The sequence below is a fragment of the Camelus ferus genome, chromosome 1 (genome assembly GCF_009834535.1).
Source record: "Camelus ferus isolate YT-003-E chromosome 1, BCGSAC_Cfer_1.0, whole genome shotgun sequence".
NCBI classification, from domain to species: Eukaryota; Metazoa; Chordata; class Mammalia; order Artiodactyla; family Camelidae; genus Camelus; species Camelus ferus.
Window position 1 is genome coordinate 26,604,599 of NC_045696.1, and position 17,360 is coordinate 26,621,958.

Here is a 17,360-nt window from a genome sequence, read left to right on the forward strand (position 1 = left end):
TATTCAGCCTTGGTAGGGTGTAGGTTTCCAGAAATTTATTCATTTCTTCTAGTTACCATCCTTCAATGGTGAGGATGAGAAAACCTACATGCATATGGATATGGTTAATTCGAAAACTACTTCTTAAACATTTGGAAGTTTTTCAAAACCAAAAACATATTTTACAAGTGATCATTTTCCTCTACATTTAAAGCCCAGTCTTTTAAGCTGAAAGAAACTTAGTCCATATGCTAGTTCAGATTCACTTATATTAAAATCATAAAAATCACATTCAATAGCTATTTGATACACAAGGAACTCAAGGTGAATTTTCTACCTTCATGTTTTCACATGATTGAATTAGTGTCCTTTCATTTCAGTGTGAAGAACTTCCTTTAGCATTGTTTTGTAAAGCATTGCTGAGTAAAGTATTTTTGATTGGCAGGGTTTTTTCTTTCAGCTCTTCGAATGTATCATCACACTCTCTCCTGGCCTGCAATGTTGCTGCTGAGATATATGCCAATAGCCTTATGGGTGTTTCTTTTTATGTTTTTGTTTCCCTTACTGCTTTCTAAATGATTTTTGTCTTTGATTTTTGGCAGTTTTATTATAATGTGTCTCAGTGAAGTCTTCTTTGGGCTGAATCTGCATTGGACCTAGGAATGTCCATATCTCTCCCAGAATTGGGAGATTTTAGCCACATTTCTTTAAATAAGTTTTCTACCCTTTGCCTCTCTCTTCTTCTGGGACTTGTAAAGTATGACTACTGTTTCATCTGATGATGTCCCATAATTCCCATAAGCTGTCTTCACTCTTTTTCATTGTTTTTTTTCCTCTGCTGACTGCATGATTTCAAATAAGCTGTCTGAGTTCTCAGATTCCTTCTTCTGCTTAATCATGTCTGCTTTTGATGCTCTCTATTGTGTTTTTATTTTATTCATTGTATTCAGCTCCAGAATTACTGTTTGGTTCTTTTTTTAATAAGAAAAATTCTTCTTTTAAACTTATTTTGTTCATTTTTTTCCTGATTTTGTTGAGTTGTCTGTGTTTCTTTTTAGATCGCTGAGCCTCCTCAAAACAATTACTTCGCAAGCTCTGTTCAGCAATGTCTAGATCTCCATCTCCTTGGAGTTGGCCACTGGAAAATTACTGAGTTCCTTTGGTGGTGTCATGTTGTAGACTTGGGTTGATATCTGTGCATTTGCCGGAAGAGTCACCTCTTCTAGACTTTATGGACAAGTTTTCAGGGAGAAAGGCTTCTCCTGTGGGTGAAGGTAAGGGTGCTGGCTGGTGGGGGTAGGCGTGGCAGGCGGTGTGCTAGTTCCAGCTCCTGTGAAAGCCCAACAGCAGCCTTGTTTAGCTTTATCAGCTGAGGTCAGCGTTGGTGAAGGTTTCAGGGACCCTCAGTGACCAAGCCTGAGGGTATCTGCAGCAGTGCTGAGGGTTGTTGGGGACCACCTGATTTCTTTTTCTCCCATGAAGGATGTGGTCAAGGAGTTCCCTCCTGGTGCCAGAACCAGCCTGTGGGCACCCTTGTGGTGGTGGTGGTGGCACTGGTATTGGATCTGCATACCCCTGTGGAACAGCCATGAAACTAGGTTTTGAAGCCCAAGTGTTAAGAGTGACAGTAGCTCAGGCGTCCAGGGCACCAGCTGGCCCAAAGCAGCACCGAGGTGTGAGACAGGCTCGCACCGAGCTGCCATGGGCCCAGGGTCCGGAGCACAGGCCTGCATGGGGCGGCAGGAGCCCTGGGGCCCAGGATGCTGGCTCCACCACAGTGCTGTTGCTCCTGGCGCTTGGGGTGTGCATGGAGCAGCTGTGGCACTGGGTTTAGAGTGTGGATGTGTGCAGAACGGCCTCAGGGCTAAAACCTTGAGCACAGGAACACGTGGAGCTGGGGTCTGAAGTGCGGCCCTCCGTGGAGCAGCTGCAGGTCTGGGGCCTTGGGCGTGTGTGGGGTGAGAGGGCGCCGTAGTCCTGGCCTTCGGTCAACACAACAGCAGCTCCTTCTGGGGGCAGCCCAGCAGCAGCCCCTCTCTGGTGAGGCTACGGCGGCCGTGGCTGTTGGCTACGCCAGGTGCAAAGGCTGCCAGTATGCAGTGTCTCCTACAGAGCAGGTGTCCAGGGCCAGTGCTGACAAAGAGAGCAGAGCCCTCTGCTGTGGAAGTCATGGGGTGTCCTCATGTGCTGTGGGGACCCCAGAGGCTCCCAGCGGCAAAGGCTTCTGGGTCCTCCACGCAGGAGGCTGCTGGGGACCGGGATGATGCCACCACATGGCTGATGTTGTTCCCAGCCATCTCCAGACACTTCCACTGAGCTGATTTCTCTGCTGATCCTTTCTGTGTGGATACTCTTCATTTTCTACTCCATGGTTTTGCTGTAGGTTCTCAGTTGGACCCTTGAGCCCTCCCAGGGCTATTTTTGTTTATAGGTAGCTGTCTCATTATTGTCATTTGTGGGGGGACAAAGCCTGGTATCTCTTACTTTGCAATCAAGCTGACATCCTAAAGATAGATTGGGGAGAGGAAAGTGGGGAGGGATAATATAACAGTAGGGGAATAAAAAAAGATTGTTATGGGATTACATAAAATCATGTGTATGAACCTTCTGAAAACTGTAAATAAAGCACTATAGAAATAAAAGACTCTTTCATTCAATAAAAAAACAGACTTTCAAAATTCCATTTTAATGACCTCTAGGAACAAATATCAGTATTGTGTGAATACTCCATTCCAATGTTAAAACACCGACAAAAATTCTTACGCCTAAGTTAAATTCCATTTGATTTTATTTAAGCCATCTTGTCTTGAGTGTTATCATTTCGAACGAGAGAGAAGGGATTGTCTGTAAATCCCCTAGCAAAATCCTTCATGTGTCTGCCAATTCTGTTTCCTCTGTGGAAAGAAAAGTCTCCTCTCCCCGCCCCCAACACTCTCACACACACACACACACACGTGCACTCATTCATACAAACACACATACATACCAGAGTTAGGAATAACTTCTCCTTCAAGTTTCAATTGAAACTTCAATTCAAATCATTAATTATACAAATTTTACCCAGCCAGATCACCATCGCCGCCTTGGCTTAGATAGTTTCTTTTTCTCTGTTGTCCTATAATGCTTCTGGCATACATCTCTTACAGTATTTGCTACATATCACTGTACATACTGATTTTCATTTTTTTTTACTGGGCTGTTTGCTCCTTCTGAGCAGGCTCAGTGACTCACTCATTACTGTATTCTCAGTGCCTAATACATATCTGGAAAATAATAAAAGAACAGTAAGTGCCATTTAAATGAATAAATTAACAGGAATGAGTGAACTTTACTTCAGTCATAATGTGTTGTCTCTTAAGTTTCTTTTTTCAAGTCATTCATTCATTTAACAAATATTGCTAGAATCCTTACTCTTTGCAAAGGGGATATGAAGAATTATTCAGAATAAAAAATACCTGACATATTAATGATCTTATTTTATCAATTAACCTTTTTTATAAAATCCTTCTTTATAATGAGAGAAAAGCCATGCTCCAGTTAAGACACAGTAGGCATTGTGGGTGCCTGGACTGGACTTCTGCTGTAATTCATAGTGGTCAATAAAGGAGTTCCCTTGTCTTTAGTTATTGTCTCTTGGGGCTACGCTATGTGTTAATGCTTATATTCCAGTAGCTAGTGTTCAGCCCCCAAATATAGAGGGTGTGTCCCTATGGTTTAATTCACACTTTTGACGGAGCAGTTCCCAATTAACCAGGGACATTTGAATTCCATTTTTGTGCCTGATAGTGTTGGCAGTCTTCCAGGATGGGAACAGACAGTGTGCTCATTAAGCTGAGGGTGAGGCTATCTTCCAAATCATTAATAAAATGTATAAAAAGCACTGGGCCTTAGAACTGACCACAGTGGGACAGCTCTTGATACGTGAGCTTATGTTGTCACAGAATCATTCATCATCACCTACAGGAATGCACTTTCCTAAAGTTACACGTTGACCTTACAAAATATTCCGAGTTTCTTGGTGACAAATGGCATATGAATCTGTATCCGAGGCCTTACTAAAATCCAGATGTATTAAATTTTTTGCTCTTTCTTAGGCATGACTGTTGTAGAGAAATTAAATTGTTCCAGGGTGATAAACTTTCCCCAAATCATATTAAGTTATGGTTGAATACCTGTGCTTTTCTGGGTATTCGCTAATTAGTAATTTTCTGATTATACCTAGCAGGCACAAATACCATAATTAGCCTGACTAATCTTTGCTTAGGATAAATTTTTCTTACGTTTTTTAAATCCTATGCTTTCATTCGGTATTGCAAGCTGTCCATCCCATCCCATTGTACTTCCCAAAACGCTTGCTTCCTCTTCCTGATTTAGATGACTCGTCCTTCCCCAACATCGTCTTCCTACTTGATCACAGACTAGCACAGGCCTGCTATCATTGAACTCCTTGGATTTGTATCTGGTTTTTTATTTGCCTCTTAACTGGTCCCTTTGGAATGCTTATTATTTTGAGAATGGAAACCTTTCTACACTCCTAGTGCCCGCTAAGGGGACTGGCACAGTATTGACACTTAATCAGTATATACTCAAGGAATTTATTCTCAGACTTTTTCTTACATATCACTTCTATTTCTTTGTCTTTCCCCCAAAACAGACCACATTTGACTGTCTAATGTGCTCCCCAGGCATCCATATGGAAAGCATTTGTACATTCCTTCCCCCCTGCAAGTGGGCAGAACACAGTCATTCCACCCTCTTTTCTTCAGTTCACATTCACAAGGCTCCTTGCTGTCTTTTAATACAGTCATTTACTGAGCTACCCAGACCTTCTTCTTTCCTCAGTGATTTCAACACCAGAACTGCATTTTCACTCTCTGCTTTGCCTCTCTCGAAGTGTATGGTTCTGAGACATAATTCGATCACTTCACAGTCCCACAACCTCCTCTACTCTTGTCATTTAACTTCTACCAGCCACAAGCACAGCCACTTAGCCCTTCAAGTTCATGAACACTGACCTTCATGGTTTCTCATATGTGACATGTTCTTACTCTGAATCTAAGCCTGCCGACCTAAACATGACTACACTCATAAAGTGGTTTTGGAGATTCTCTTAACCTGAGGAGTGTTCCAAGAGGGCTTGAATGGTCCTTACAATCAGGAGGGCTGCCATGGGTGGGAGATTAGACAAGAGGAAAATTGACACTTTAATGCCAGTGAGGCCTTCAAAACTTTCTTCAGATAATTTCTTCTGCGTCCTTTCCCAACTCCTATCCTAACCGCTACGCCTAAAGAATGAAAACTTATTTCCCTGGGATACAGTTCAATTCCACATATCTTTATTGAGCACCTTTTATTTACAAGATTTAGTTCTGGGAACTTGGTGGACATCAGTGAACGAACAAGTAAAGCTGCCTGCCATTTTGGCATTAACATCCTTGGCTTAAATACTCTTGCAGAATGTATTTTGTCCTTGTATTATATATATATTGTTTAGAATTCTGTAAGTTGCTGCTCATTAGACACTTCAAACCAGACAAATCTTTCCATTTTCTAGCTTAAGTAACATCTCTAAGTTTCAGTTTCCTCTTCCATGTTAAGAGCAGGTAACCTCATGGGCTTGTGGACAGGTTAAAAAAGATGATGTTCAGAATGTCTTGAATGATGCCTAGCAAACAGTAAACATTCTGAGATTTTTGTATTACTAGTGATATCATAGTAGTAGTACATTTATTAGTATTGATTAGTATTAGTATTGATATTATAGTAGTAGTAACAGTAGTGAACTTGTAAGTCTGCAATAAATTCTAGCTATTTCTATTACCAATATTTTTCAGATGGCACCTCCCTACTGGACAGTAAGCTCTCTAAAGTCAAAACATTCGAAAATTTTCTGCTGTACCAAATTTAATTAAAAACTATAATTTCATTTTAATAACTTCCAAGTTTTTATTTGTTCTCAAATTTTTCCAAAATAGCGTGTTTTTAATATCTACCAGTTCCTTAAACTAAAGCTGGAGAGCAACTTATAAGATACTATGGATCTATACATTACTAGGTTTAGAAAGGAATGTCAGGTGGGTAGAGTGTAGATCAAGCAGTAGGGTGCATGCTTGGCATGTACAAGGTCCTGGGTTCAGTCCCCAGTACCTCCTCTAAAAATAAATAAATCAACAAATCAACCTAATTTCCTCCCCCCACCAAAAGAAAGTAAATAAATAAATAAAATTAAAAAAAAGAGAAACAATCTCAAATTTCACTCTCCTAAGAAAGTTATAATTGATTTTCTGATCATAATTGAGATTTATCCCAAATACAGACAACTTATAGATACATAGAAAAGTTTTAGCACTGCTCTTTGAAATTGGATGTGAGACACCTTATTGTCTAGACCTAGAGGGTCATTTATGGGAAGGAAAAACTGAAACGAGTACACACTGGAGGCCACCATGAGTACATTTTTTTAGAAAAAGGTATGAATCACCACAGTGTGAGGACAGTGAAATCTAGCCTCCAACCTTTCCAAAGCCTCGCTATTCCATATTTGGTATGCTAATGGCTAATCAAATCACAATCAGTATGCATTTGAAACCACAATGCAAATACAGGACTTCATCTGGCGATGTAAATACACGATAATAATTACGGAAATTTCCTTGGGTCAAGGGCAGCAAATATTAGTACAGCTAATATGGTACTTATTTTATTAGGTCCTAACTGCCGCAATCTGCCAAATGCTGTTAAGGAAGCTGCCACCTACTGTCCTAGTTTTTCACGCTCATTGCTGAAAAACTAGAAGGGAACAGTCACTGTAAATCAGCCAAACTGCTCTGACACAGTCCTCCACGGTTTAGCCATGCTTTTTTGATAATTTTATGATAATCAGGTAACTATATGGACCGGGCTGTCTTGCTTCAGTCCTCAGTCCTCCAGATCATCACTATGAATATCTGCAAGTGTCTAACGTACAGAGAATAATGCATTTGAGTAAACAAAGAAAGAAGCAGACAGCCAGTATTACGTGGGACTTATCCAGCAATGTAATCGTATGCAGGAGCTTTTTTGGATTACTGGAGCTTTTCTTTTTGAAGTGTGAATTTTTTCCTCTGACTGATAAAGAGAACGTGTTCTGAAGGAGTTAAACCTGGCTGCTTAAGAAGGCAGTGTCTTATCTCTGTCAGAGCCATTTGCTGTACTGTCTTCCACCTGGAATTAGAGGTGGGCAAGATAATCTTATCAACAGTTCAAAGCAAATCCATCTTCAGATTTCAAATTATGAGACAGCACTATGCATTGCAGAGTGGTTTCCCATGCATTATTTCAAATTATTTCCACAACTTTATAAAGTAGATTAACTAAGAGGTATAGAGTTAAACTACCTTGGTTATTTTGCCTTAATGGACAAGCTCTCAAATTCTTTTTACTCAGAAAATCATATTTTTTCTTATAGATAATATTAATATATACTAAAATACAAAAGCAATACAAAGTCTAAACATTAGAAACACATATAATATAGAAGGGAAAGTCCCCCAGAATCCACCTCCCCATTCTAAGAGCAGTTTTTAGTTCATGCTCATATTTGGATGAATTGACATCTTAATGAGAATAAAGCAGTATGTTTCAGACTATTGAAAGGTTTGAGGTCTTATCACACATAGAAGTTATTAAGAGCAACTTAACTTATTTTCTACATGTATTTTCTATGTGTTTTTCCATTTTTAACTGTTAACAAAAATGGAGCAAAAAATTGATTGTATTCTCAACATATTATGAGAAAAACTTGTTTCCTCCTCTCCCTAATAATTCCTATGCATTTTTTTCTCTATGTCTGTATGTGTGTGTAGGTGTATAACTTTCAAGTTTTCACTACTAACAAAAACACTACAGTAAGAATTCTTGTGGTATTTTTTTTCACTCTCAAGTGCATAAATTTTTTGTTTAATTAAAAAATAAGCTATATCAATAAGTAATATTACATATGTTGAATAGTTTTTTTATATATAATATATATATATATATACACACACACGTATATATATCATTTTGCTCTTTTTACTTCATTTAATTCCTGATAATACACAGTAATTATTGGCTAAATGTTGGGAGCTGATTTGAAAAATTAAAATCACATTTTTCTAAATTATTCTCCAAAAATGCCTTTATAACTTTTTGAAGTAATTTGGCCAAATTGTGTGTATTTAGCTGATTAGTAAATCAAGTAAAAACATTACTATGTATTCACAATGGAAAACCTGTAGGTTAAACACTCCAGAATAAGGGAAGAAAACGGGAAATAAGGCTTATTTAATCTCTATTATGATCCAATCACTGTGTTGAATATTTTCTCTGTCATTTTAAAATCTACAGACAATCCTGCATATTATACCTTAATAATTTTCATAGGTAAAGAATCTGATGCTTAAATTGATTAAATAAATAAATAAACAGATAAAGTCCAAGATTACAAAGTTTGTTAGTGGTGAAGTTGAGATTTGAATTAAAATCTCTGTGCTAAGGTTAATATCATTCTCATTACGCCATATTCCACAAGATGTAAGGCAAAGACATTAAGTGTTTTCTAAGTTACACAGTCTGTTATCTGCTTGTTTGCTTGTAAATGGTATATCTATACAAAGAGATATGGATATGATACATGGTTTCTTGTAACACAGTGGGGTCTCGTGAATTTAATAATACATTTTTCCTGTAAAGAGGAATGTAATTCAGCTGATTGATTTTCTCCAAGGGATAGATTAGATAAAGGTATCAATGTTGCACATTTAGACAGAGACATCTTAGAATCCAAATGTTAAATTTCTGTAAAAAGCTAAAAGTAGAAATGTAATCATTTTTAATAAGTCTAAGCTGCTACTAGCAATGTGGAGAATGTTAAAAGGGACATTAATAAAACACTTTGCAGAGCAAAACAATCAAGATGGATTTGCCAGGAATTAGAGCAACATGATGAAATATAACACAATCAAAAATTACTCGAGTTAATTTATTACAAATAGCTCAGAGTGGTTAATGAGGACTCCTATCATGTTCTGATAAATTTTAAATCGTTAGTTCAGCTCCCTCTCCTCATATTCTATCTAAATTTCTCTTTATTTCAAGTGCACCCACCCTTAAAAGTACAGCTGCTGGTTTTTCTCCCACACTTTGAAATGGCTAACAAAATGGCAAATTTATATGTACCGCAGAAAGATCTGCTAGGAAACACTGTATATACTTATTTCATTTTAAGGAATGGTATAACTCTTAGGGATGATTTGGTTATATGGTGCATAAACTCCCCCATGACAGTAAACTGCATGCCCACATTAAATGAACTAACATAACCCAGATGCCACAAACCGACTGAGTGAAGTTTTCTGTTTAAGCACACATTCATTGCAAAGATGGGGACAGCTTATTCCCCAGGAAGTATTTACTTACCACAATATCAGGCTTTTTATTGTTCCACCTGCACATTTATTAGAATAAAACCCTGTGTTTAAAGGAAATGTACCCAAGCAACATAAGGTAGAAGCAGTTAACCACAGGTGTCCTTAAAAAAAAAGGGCATTGAATATCACTAAACTAAGGCAGAGTCAAATGCATCTGATTATGACCAAACTGTGTAATATTCAATAATCCCCCCCATCCATAGTTTTTGGGAAATGCTACTATACATTGAAAGCAAAAGGATTAATGCCTTGGTTAAGTTTGCCTGGATCTTTGTTTTTTGCTTTTACCTCCTTTTAACTGTATGAAACATTAGGCCAGTTTGTATCCACTTTAGAAATGAGCTTACCTTCATTGCTTGTATCTTGTATGTATTGGCAAGGCCACAACCAACAGGACTCACTTGGATTTCAATAGAAACTTCTGTCATCCCATCCTCTGGACTCTGGAAGACTGCAGAGCGTGAGAGAGATTTAGGGAACTGCCAACACTGACCAACACTCAGGAATGGCGCAGAGTTCACTCTAGTTTTTTTGTAGAAACTGGACTGAAGAAGGAGAAACTGGATATTCTTTGCATGGACATAATCTCATTTACCTGTCTTTTGTTTGCATTTTTCTACTTGAAAAACATACCAACTACAATGAGCGCAGCGTAGGTGATGATGGAAGATAGTGGGCAAGGGAAAGAGAAAGAGAAGAGATTTTGTAGTAAAAGAGCTGGTTCTGCCTCTGACTAGCTGTATGACCTTGAACAAATCTTTAACCTTCAGACAATTCAGCACCACTATGGAATTAAACAAGGCAGTAAATGTAAAGCGTCTAGCTTACAGCTGACTGGATCAGGTAGATACTTAATTTCAAAACGTTATAAAAAGATTCCAACAAACTGATTTCATTTTACACTTTAGTAGAGGATGCCTAGGATGTGCTCTTAGTGTATCACTAAAATATATGCTGGAAAACATCTTTCACCAAGTTTGCCCTTGGTGAAAAAAAAAAAGGCTATATTCCTATAATGCTTTTTAGGAGGTCATTTTGTAAGTCCTCAGGACTTTAAAACAAGTTCCTTGAAATCATGGTGTAAGTTATGCATCACAAGAATTCAGTATTTAAGTGTTGTTAAATTAACTCACTACAAAAGAGTGTTCCTTTGAACTGATGCAGTAACTCTGTCGTTTTGCTTCTTGGAAAGAATACCAGCCAGAAGGATTTTGAATACGCAAAGTAGACTGAAATATTTGCAAAGATTGCATTCAAATTAAGGGACAGTAACCAGATGGTTCTGTAGCCTTTGGTCTGGCATCTATCTAGGAGAATATGCAGTTAAAGCCCACGTGTCCATCATAGGGTTCCTGGGCCCCAAGGAAACGCAACTGCCACTTAGATGGATCTTTTGTATCAAAGTCTTGCATCTTTTCCTAGTATTACTTCCCTTTCAGTCCATAAAGACAACCCAGTCAGTGTCTGAGACCTGAAGAGTCCAGAACAATTTCTCCAATTTTTACCACCTGGTGAGTTGACACCCAGAGATAAACGTAAGGGGATTATTCTCTATGTCAAAAGCTTCATTTCTTTCCTGAGGGTCTAGGAGTTGCAGGTGGTTGGTGACAATGAAGAAAGTGTATGTGCTTGAAAGTCAGCAAGGTTCCTTGTAGACGGCACCTTACAGCACCATGGCATACAGGAGTAGAGACACAGAATTTAGCACAGGAAACCTCTGCCTCCATGAAATAAGGAAGAACAAATCTGACTCCGTATTAGATCTGTTCCTTTAGCTCTAACCCTGGGCTCTGTTTCCTGGGCTTAGTCTTGCTGGTTCTGCACCTTTTGTACAAGAAGTTTGCCTGTAGCCTGAAATATACAGGAGAGCCCGTTCTTAAGGCTCTGACCTCCAAGGGTATAAAACTTTCCCATTCATATAGAAGTAAAAAGCTGCAACACAGAGAATAACATTTTTCTTGTTGGAGGTTTACAGGAATACTGTGATCCTGAACTATGTGGACACTATAAGAATAAAGAATTCCAACACCAAGAAGTTTGCAACAAACAAACCATTTCCCCTTTTTAGTATAAAAGGAGCCTGAATTCTGACTTAGGTAAGATGGTTCTTCAGGGCATGATTCCTCCCATCTTCTCTATCTGCTGCCTTTCTAAATGAAGTTGTTATTCCTTGCCCCAACACCTCATCTCCCAATTTACTGGCTTGTTGTGTGGTGAGGAGAACAAGTTTGGACTCGTCAACATCCACTTGTCCCTTGGAAGATTCCCCAAATAACTGTAACAATAATACATGATTAGAGACATGTGATCTGGGCTGAAGCAGGACACTTTGACAAGACAATATTGAGATGTGACCAATCTGAGACAGGGAAGATTTTGAAGCAAAATGTAGTATTATGGTTTTTGGTTACCAGAAGATGCAAGAAACACACATCTGACCTTTCTTGTGGCTGACTCTGGTAAAGACAGTCCATTTCTATTCACGTATTTCTTTTAAAAAATTATTTAAGAAATCATATACGTATTACTTTGGTAATCAGAAAAATAAAATAATAAGATCATTATTATAAATTAATTAGAAATGTCTCTAAGGGCATTTCACCCATAATTCAAATCATGTTCAAATAAGAGTTTGTTAAAAACAACAGTTCAGGCATAAAATGGATTCAGCAAAGAAGTGAGGATTTCTGTTTTAGACGTTGCCTGGCAACAAGAACAGTTTGTTTCCTTGCTTGTTATTTGTTTATTTTTCCATCCATCCATCCATCCATTTATTTACTTAATGAGTAGGATGATGATGGGTCCTTTGTTAAAGTGTAGCACATTGAAGAGCAAACCTGTATCAACATGGCTGACCAGCCAGAAGTTGAGGCCATTGGGCATGTCTTAGGTCCAGCAGTTGGGCCCACTGAAATGTATTTATTTAAGAGGGAAATTGTCTTCCTTCCTCCCTTCCATCCATCCATCCCTCCTTTTAATCTTCCTTCTGTCCTTTCTCCCTTCTTCCCTTCCCTTCTCTTCCTTTTCCTTTCCTTTCATTCTTTTTACTTGCTATTTTCCAATAATTTTAGAATTAAAGAAATACTGCAAAGTTAGTGCAGAGCATTCACATATACCTTTCCTCTGACATTAAAAAATTACAGAGCCGTTATATAATTATCAAAATGAGGAAATTAATATTAGTACAATACTATTAACTAAACTACAGGTCATGTTCCAGTTTCACCAGTTTTTTCACTATTATTGTCCTATGTTCCAGGAAACAATTTAGGATCTCACATTGCATTGATTTTGACTCTTAAGTCTCCTCCAATCTGAGACAGTTCTTCAGTCACTCCTTGTGTTTCATAACCTTGGTATTTGGATAAGGACTGGCCAGTTATTTTTTAGCATGTCTTTCAATTTGGGTTTGTCTGATATTTGCTCATGATTAGATTGAGGTTATGCATTTTGGCAAGAATACCACAAAAATGTTATTGTCTCTTTTTTGGGGCATCTATCCTGAGGGCAGGTAGTGTTGGTATGTCTAGTCATTGATCTCTTGGTTATAGTGGTGTCTGCTAAGTTTCTCACATAAAATTATTATGTTTTACTTTGTAATTGATAAGGCAGATACTTCAGAGAAATATTTTGAGACTATGCAAATATCTCTTTTTCTTCAAACTTTTGCCCCCTGATGTAAGCATATATTAGTGGAATTTATTTTCTGCAACAGTTATTACTGTAGTGTTTGCCTATGGTGATTTTCTATTTCCTTCATTTCTTTTATATTTTGTAAAATTTGAATTTGTCTTTAATGAAAGTCTGCCCCTTCTCAATTTATGTAATTATTTACATTGGTATGGACTCATGAATATTATGGGAATCTGAAAAATGGCCCCCCAAAAGGTATCCATGTCCTAATTTCTGGAACCTATAAATGTGACCTTACATAGCTCAAAACATGATTATATTCTGGGTTTGAGATGAAGAGAGTATCCTGGATTATGTGGATATGTCCAAATGCTATCACATGCATCTGTATAAGAAAGAGTCAGAGAGAGAATTTCCTGCATTCCATCCCTTTCTCAGCCAACTCTTATAGGTAACAAATTTCTTGAGTTTCTATTTTTGTTCTTTCTGCATTTATTCTGCACAAATAAGTAGATAAATGTATTTTCTTACATTCTTTCTTTCTTACAAGAAGGGTAGGCTGTTCTTTTGCAATTTGCTTTTCTCACTTAACAATATATCATGGAAATTTCCTCCATCATTTCACAAAGAACGTTTGTATTGTACTCCATTCTGTGACTGTACCATAACTTACTCAACCATTCTCCCATATGTGAGTTTTGAGATAGTTCCCAGTATTTTGTAACTATAAACATTGCTGGAATGAACAACCATGTGTATATGTTCATTTCCATATTGTTTGAGCCTTACCTTTAGGGTAGATTCTTAGAAGTGGGGTTTCTGGGTAAAAAGATAATTGCACCATATGTAGTTTTGTTAGGTATTGACAAAATTTCTTTCAGGCAATCAGGCTCCAGAGCACAACTCAAAACCATAAACTGCATTACATAGTGGTTAAGAGTTTAATTTTCTGAAATACAAAATATTATTTATCTGGAAACATAAGAAACATCCACACAACATAGTTGTGGAAAAGACATTTTAAGAATGTCTATTCGCTTTTTTTCAATCAGATCATTATCATAATGACTTGCTACATTGTTCAGTATGTGATGATGGTATAGTCCACCAGCTTATGAAAGTTTGTTGAGTGAATTCTTTGTGGACTAATGTACATAATGTAGACAAGTGTGTAGATCACAAAGAATGATAACAGTGAGTCATCTTGCTGGTGTAATGAGTTTCAGTGGTCCTTGCATGCTTACATATTTAGGAATCTAAAATCTCTTTCAAAGTATTGAATTGAAATTATGCTAATATAAATAATGTATTCAATTTCTTAGCCATTATAATGTTAAGACAATAATACACCCAAGAAAATGCATTCAGATGTCTGGTGCAAGATCAGATCTTTTCAATATTTATCTCCCTTGTAGTTAAAATGTCTAAGTTGGGAATGATTGATCAATCAGATCAGGAGAGGACCTGTATAATATTGATAAATTATTTGTCACTGCAGCAAATGATTGGATCATAATAAGGAATAAAGTCCTCAGGGGTCCCTCTAATCTTTTTTTTTTCTTTTGCTGCACATGGAATTCATGGGGAAGGTGATGTGGAAAGAGAAGACAGCATCCATCTCAGGAGACGAGAGATGGCACAGGAGCAACCTGAGATTACAAGAAACACAAATCAAGTGAGTAGCCTGGTGTGAAGGAAATGTAGCATGACACTGGGAAGTCAGCAGGTTGTGCTCAGCAGAATGAAACTTTCCACTCGGTGCTTTCAGAAGTTATCATGAAAAATTAAAGTGATATGAGGGTACTTTTAGTGTGGGTAGTAGTCTCAGGAAAAATGTTTATTATTGAGACTGTTATGGAAGAAATAGAAACAAGATAGCCAGGAGAAAAGGGTTCTAACACCTTATTTGAATGGTTAAACAATGATTATTGAATCAAGGAGAGTTCTGAACATATGACCAATAATTAACTGCTAATAACTAAGATTCAGGTGCTATAATAACATGTACCATAAGATCATGTCAAAGTTTTCCTGAAACACTCTTAAATACTTAAATTTACTGAAATACTTATATAGAAATGTCATTTGAGTCCCTGTAAATAATAAACAAAATATGACTAAAGTATTAATTTGATTTTTGATTTCCATTAAAATCAATCTATAAAAATATTCTATTGACCTTTCTTCACTGCTAGTGGTCTTGTAAATTTGCATAATTCCTTTGGTTATTTTTAGAAATATTGAAAATGGACATAACCTCGCTCAGCACTGCACTTTCAGATATACTTGAAAGAAGGGCCTCACAAGAATGTTCATTTTAGCATTTTCTATAATGGTGAAAAGCTGGAAATCACAAGAATGTCCAGCAATAGGAGAATTGATGAATATGTTGTTTTAGAGTCATATAATTGGAATAGTATATAGCAGTTAAATTAATTAATCAAAGCTACATAAATCATAAATATCTACTTAAGAAAAAAAGCAAGTTATAGAATTGTGAATATGTATAATACTATTTATAGAACTTTAAAAATATGACCCAAAGAATATATACATGTTGATTCATACATGTATATGTTGTCTAGTATTAGAAAATATGCTTGGAAATGACAAATAGCAAGTCAAGGGAGTGTTTACCTCTTGGGAGGAAGAGGGAAATGGAATGGTGTTCATTAGGGGTACATAAAAGAATTCAGCTTATCTCCAGAATTTTATTCAGTAAAAAATTTAATATGAGTATGGAAAAAATTTGAATTTGTAGGTGATATTTATTAAAATAATAGTAATGTTTAAGCCTTTCTCTAGCTTACAATATTTCAAAATAAAAAATATTGCTTAAAAATTCCCTTCACCCAACAATTCTGATCTGTTTCCACACACCCAGTTCATTTTCCCATAAAATTATAGGCGCTAGGTAAAATACAGATACATTTATGTAAGAAATTCTAGGTTTCATAGAACTTGACTATTTCATCAGTTAAATTTCTCTCTATGAAGACCACATTAAATTCTATACAAAAACTGTTCTTTGTGGCTGAAATTGAGGTATGATTACCTATTTTTTTTGTATATCACATTCTCTTTGTTGATGATAGTAGATAATCCACAACAGGTAAATTTTGTAATAATAACTGTATGCAGTGAAAGTTTGGTGGGATATAATAGGTTGAATTTAAAATAATGATCTATATCTACCTGGACGTTTATGTGTGTTGCCAACCAATGTTGTATAAAGTAACCTAGAAATCAGTCTCAGGGTGGAAAGAAATCAACTTCTACTAAAAAAATGTTGTAGACACTACACAAATGGTAATTAAGGGAGTATGTTATCAATATGTAAAGATGAAAGGAATGACAAATCAGTAGACTTTTCTAACATTTAGAGATTCACTCATTAAGAACTTTTGTTAAAATCGAGAAAATATAGTTTAGTAATGTTTAAGGCACAAATTTGGAAAAAAGTAATCTTTATAGAATAAATTTGGTAGCTCAGTTCAAAAAGAATTATAAAATACAGAAACCATACTATCAGGCTTAAATAAAATTTGACACATCCAATTATAGTGATATGAAACATTTTAAGCCATAAATTGTATGTGATTATATTACTCCTCTTAATAAAAATTTTACCACAAGCTTTTTAATATAAGTTCCACCAAATTATTAATATAACTGAGACTTCATTCTGTACATCTGAATATCAGACATGAAAAGAAATTAATGTTTAACATTTAAGTGTATACTTAATTATTTAGTTTTTCATTTGGAATTAGGTGCCAGCAATTTTTGATCATCAACTTATAATTCAGTGTTGGAGGTACGTGTCATTTATTTAAGAAATACTCTGCTTTCTTTGCTTGTATTTCATGGATGGAGGAACTGAGATTTTCATCCCCACTATGGTTCATATTTTGAAGTATGTAGATAGATACGTATTTTAGTCCCGAGAGGTTTTTATAAATGCGTTGTGATGCTAAATGCCATTTCTATACTGGCAGTAGTCATTTTACCTCGAATCACAAAACAGAATGCAAATGGTTTTATTCAATGTGTAAAGAGGCATTGCCAAGAATAAGAAAAGTGTATGTCTGGTGGTCATTAACATGAAGGTGACAATGCGTATAGACTAAATGCCACGCACACAACGAACCACAGGACAAAAATGTATAGAAGAAATTCTGCCATGAGGAAATAATGGCACTGGACATATCACCCCAATGGAAACAAACAGAAAACTGGGCAAAATGTATGAAACAGCTCTTTTCAGACATTAAAAAACAGCATAAATCTGTGTTCATT

The 17,360-nt window shown here is 36.6% G+C and overlaps 1 long non-coding RNA gene across 4 annotated transcripts in view; it reads right to left on the reverse strand.

Annotated features, from left to right (window-relative positions):
• LOC106729483 overlaps nt 1-17,360 on the reverse strand; it is a 299,753-nt gene that overhangs the window by 103,530 nt on the left and 178,863 nt on the right. For all 4 annotated transcript variants that reach the window (XR_004323422.1, XR_004323425.1, XR_001365896.2 and 1 more), the window contains one exon: nt 9,776-9,879. This is a non-coding gene — a long non-coding RNA (uncharacterized LOC106729483). The remainder of the gene's footprint in view (nt 1-9,775; nt 9,880-17,360) is intronic.